This window comes from Lolium perenne, chromosome 4, assembly GCF_019359855.2.
Source record: "Lolium perenne isolate Kyuss_39 chromosome 4, Kyuss_2.0, whole genome shotgun sequence".
NCBI lineage: Eukaryota > Viridiplantae > Streptophyta > Magnoliopsida > Poales > Poaceae > Lolium > Lolium perenne.
Genome location: NC_067247.2, coordinates 182,292,221 through 182,296,930, shown reverse-complemented (window position 1 = coordinate 182,296,930; position 4,710 = coordinate 182,292,221). Strand labels below are relative to the sequence as shown.

Here is a 4,710-nt window from a genome sequence, read left to right as displayed (position 1 = left end):
CGCCTTCTTGTTGCCCTCCGGCCACCCTTGACCACCGGGGAATGGTGTGTCTCGGATTTTTGTTCCGCAGGTCTAGTGTGGCACCACTGGACTCCCTGACCTTCAGGGACGCTGGAGGGCTCGTTGGGGTGTTTGCGAAAGCAAAGCAAGGCGTTTGCCATTGCCGGCGACGACGACGTCCTTGGACGCCGTTCACCTTCTTGGAGGCGTGGCCACGACACACAACTTGTCGCCGGTTGCTTGCCCCTGGGCTCTGTCTGCTACCCTAGTTACTAGTGATCCATCCGAGCTCCTCCTCGAAACCCCTTTCGTTGAGGCCATGCGTCAGGCAGTACCCGGCTCCATATAGACGGTGTGTCTCCCCTTTGCGCGACCATTCCCGAGCCTAGGGTGGCTGTCTGGGGTGCGTCGTGGCTGGAGGCACCCCGGTGTTCTTCAACAGCTGGTGGTGTGTCGTGATTGGCATGCGTTGAGACTTAGGCGTTCTCTTGGGGTGGGTGCCGAAGCCTCCGCGAAAGCATTGCACAGCTGGTCTGTGCCGACAACGATGACGCTCGCGAGCGCCATTTTCCTTCCTGGAGGCGCTGTCATGAAGCTTCCCCCTTTGAGCTCTGGAGTTTCGCCGGCTTCACTAGCGTAGTTAGCCAGATCTCGGGGTGTTGGTGGTCCTCTGTTTGACAGGATGTTCAGTGTGCTAGTCCTGCATGGTTCAGATCCGCGGAGTGGCGGCTCGGGGCTGGGTCTCAAGCTGAGCCGCCGGTGTTTTGCTGAAGTCTTGGGCGCTCTTGGAGATCCTGTAGTTTAGGGCTTAGCCCTGGTCTGCTTGTTCCTTTGTAGTAGGCTTTAGCTCTTCACCACCTGGGCTTGTATCTAGAGCTGGTATCCCCAGTTTTTCTTTTCTTTTCTTTTTTCTTTGTCGCATGCTACCTTGTACTCCTGGCCGGTTGATGGCTTTGTTAATTCAAAGCTGGGCTCGTCGAGCCTTATGTTTAAAAACTCCGACGAGGATTCCGCCGCCGCTCGACCTCCCCTGGATCATCTGAGATCATCTACGTGTTTCTGGTAACATCCTCGTCGTCCTGGACCTTCCGCTTGTCTCCCTTCCCCTCTGGTTCGGCCTCTCATCGGTGAAGCTCGTTGCTGCCCGCAGGTCTTCAACGCCGGCGACGCTCCGGTGGGTCCCTGCTCCAAGCGCCGCCACCACTAGGTTCAGCGGGTCGGGCCGCACCTCCGACGCCTCTATCTCGCCCCGTTTTGCTCTCAGTTGCCAGATCCGCCCTCGCCCAGAGTTTCCGCCATGGCTGACCATCTCAAGCTCAGCCTCGTCTGGCTCAAAAGATCGCGCGGCCCAATTCTTTCAACATCTGGAGCATCAGCATAGTGGTAAGCGCCCTGCTTTGTAACCCAGCAGATCCCAGGATCAAATCTCCACTCTGGCGATTTAAGCCTCTTTTTGTTCTGGATCAGATCTGCCCCGTTGATGGGCTTCAACCCAGATCCATCCGGCGCCAGCAGGCCAGCGTGCCAGGCTGCATCTCATCAACGGTCCGGCCCACCAGCACCACCTCGCCGTGCGGCAGGTAGCAGCCCAACGCCCTTCCAGCCCAATCCCCTTTCCCTGTCTTTTTCTTCTTTTTGCAAAATCTGTCTATTTTATATCTTTTAAACTATAACTCCAAATGCAAAGTGTTATATATGAAAATTGATCAGAAAAATACAAGGAACATGAATATGCCATCCATTCATCTGTTTGCATCTCGCATCATGTCGTGTCGTGATAGTTTATGCATTTCACCTCACATATATGCGGAGTATTTTCGGAATTCCAATTAGGTTTTCCCCGCTCCGTTTAATATTGAAGTAGCTCATTCTTGCCATGCTATGCCATGCTAACCAACACTTAAATTTGCCGGTAGAAAATGCAACTCCAACCTTAATTGTTTGTCCGGGGTTCCGACTCCGATTAATATGGATAAGTTGCATCGCATCATGTTTGCCATGTCATGCATATCATCTTGATCATGCTGGATCTTCTTTATCCGTAGTAGTAATACTTGCATACGTTGTTTGTCCAGCATTTGCTTCTTCCCGGATAGGATCACGAAGTGGTGTGGTGAGATACGACGAGTTCCCCGGATGTCCCTCGGCAAGCTTTAACAGGCAAGCATTTTCCCTTATACTCCTGTCCCTGCAGGAGTCGCTCACCTATTTTATTTTGCCTTCTCCCTCATGCTATCCTTAAGTTGCGTTCTTGTCACGTGTCCCTTCCACTTGTTACCTCAAGCAGTCTATATTGCCTCCACCAACCACCTACAGCTATTGTTTGGTTATCGGGTCTGCCTTGCGAGTTGTAGTGCATGCTAGTGCTGTCTTATCTCGTTACCGTTGTTGTTATCTCATCGGGATATGTTGGGTTGTTGGGAGGTTGTCACATGCTATATCAGTTGTTGGAGATACACATGCTTTACTTAATTGTCAACAACTAAAATTGTAAGCAGAGGCATCTGTGAGCCCCTTTGCGAAAGCATCGGAACTTTGACTTGCTAATGTCCCCTAGGACCCGAGTTCTTGTTATCTGTTCCGAGATTGAGCGCTCTACCCATGCGTGGGGACGATTATTGGGACCCCCCTCACCCATTACCTTTTATCAAGTCAGTTGAAAAGGGGGCCACAACCTTGGTTTTATTTGCCTATGCCATGTATGCCATGCTTTACTTACTGTTGCCTTCGGGTGTTTACTTCCTGTTGCCTTCGGGTGTTTATATTCTGTACTGTACCCCGCGGGACGTTTAACGAAAGCGTGTGGTTCGCACGCCTAGCCGCCGTCGCAAACCCTGAGTCCGCTTCGGAGTACGGCCGGACTTCGTCACGGGTAGCTTAGTCGGGTGGCCCCCCTAGACTTTCTTGTTGAACTGGGAACGGTCTTGTTGTGAGACATCGCCTGTAAGAAGCGGGTCGAGCATGCGTATGGTTACATTTGGGCAACCCCTGCAGGGTGTACATCTTATCGATAAGCCATGTCCGCGGTTATGGACGACTTGGAATTGTATAGCTTGATCATAGAACAACTTACACCGTTATCTTGTTGCTAATAATCTGCTAATAACTTGCGTAGTAATATAGCATTACTACCACCGATACCTAATAAAAATTGTCCACCGTTGAGTGCCTTTTACATTGCCTCTTCAGAATTGTTGGAGGGGATATGTGTAATCGGCTGGGTTATGTTTGTGTAGTATTTTATCTGTTACCTTATGCGCTCTCTCACCTTCTCTGATTAGACGAATGTTGTAGAGTGTCTCTATAGGTTTTAGTGCTTGCGCTGCCGCTTAACTCCACCATATTGCCTATGACGTTCCTCTTGCGTCCTCTAAGTCTCCTGCGTGCCTCAAGTACAAAGGACGACTGGTTGACGAATTCTTATACGTCTTGAAGTCTTGTTAAGTACGAACCCGTACTTATTGCTGCTTCTACGGGATATAATCGGGCAGGTATGAAGATATGTTCGATGAAGACGACGTTAGCAAGGTTACCCTTTCGGCTTGGCCTGGGCAGGGTTATGGACGCTGCTGGTTATCTTCAGGACTCTTAGTCCAATTTGTATCTTGTCCGTACTCGGACGTATTCGATCTTCTGTATGATTTGGATCTTTGTATTGTATATTTGTATCTTGACTCGTTGGAGTCGTTGTTGTAATATATGTATCTTGTGGGCTCTATTGTAATCCTGTTGTAATGTTACCGCTCGTGTTAATTCCTCTGGCATCACGTGTGTGATTCGTCGCGCACGTCATGTCGGAGGGCGTCTCTGAATCGATATCGTGCGGATTTCGGCGGGATTGCTGGAATCCTCATGGTACCGGTTCCGGGGCGTCACACCTCCCCACATGGCGGCGCGGCCAGGCATGGGCCCACGCCGGCCTATGGGGGCCCATGGTGGCCCTCCTAGGCTCCTCCTTTTGGCTCTCTTTGTCTTCTGGAAAAATAGGATTTTTAGTATAATTTCCGTCAATTTTTGATCTTCCGAAATATTGCATTCTGACGGCGCTTTTTCCAGCAGAATCCTGACTCCGGTGCGCGATTCTCCAACAATCATGAAACATGCAAAATAGATGAAATAACATAAGTATCACCTCTAAATATGAAATATATCAATGAATAACAGTAAATTATGATATAAAATAGTGATGCAAAATGGACGTATCAACTCCCCCCCAAGCTTAGACTTCGCTTGTCCCCAAGCGAAACTGAACTCGGTAAACAGGACCACATGTTTATGGAGTGAAGAGTCGATAAACCAAATACGGACAAGAAGCATCATATTAATTTACACAAGACATTCTAGTGAACAACTTCCTCATATAATTCAACTTGAAACAAGTAGAAGGTAATCACAAATAAAGGTGCATAAGAAATCATAATTGGTGATGGCAAACTTCGTTCTTGGTCAGAGAACAATTAACAGATTGTACTTATCTATCGAGCAGTGCCCTTATGTTAAAGCTTATATGGCACAACTTGCATACTCAATCATAATAATCTTCTCATAATCATTGATAACTTTAAAAACTATATTCATTTAGATAAAACTTGCACTAAACAAGGAAGAGTAAAAGGCATGATTAAGCAGATCACAATATAAATAAATTGATCACAACAACTCAAATGCTTGCTTAAGATGGAGGGAAATAGGTTTACTGACTCAACATAA

General features: G+C 48.3%; 1 long non-coding RNA gene across 2 annotated transcripts; it reads left to right on the top strand.

Moving 5' to 3' along the window:
• The first annotated feature begins 1,002 nt into the window (after positions 1–1,002).
• Positions 1,003–3,967, top strand: LOC139830569 (uncharacterized). Of its 2 annotated transcripts, XR_011743115.1 has the most exons (5): positions 1,003–1,062; positions 1,151–1,383; positions 1,468–1,580; positions 2,076–2,160; positions 3,492–3,965. It is a non-coding gene; the product is annotated as an uncharacterized lncRNA (long non-coding RNA). The 2 variants fall into 2 exon arrangements; XR_011743114.1 differs by having other exon boundaries at positions 2,076–3,967.
• Positions 3,968–4,710: the final 743 nt, after the last annotated feature.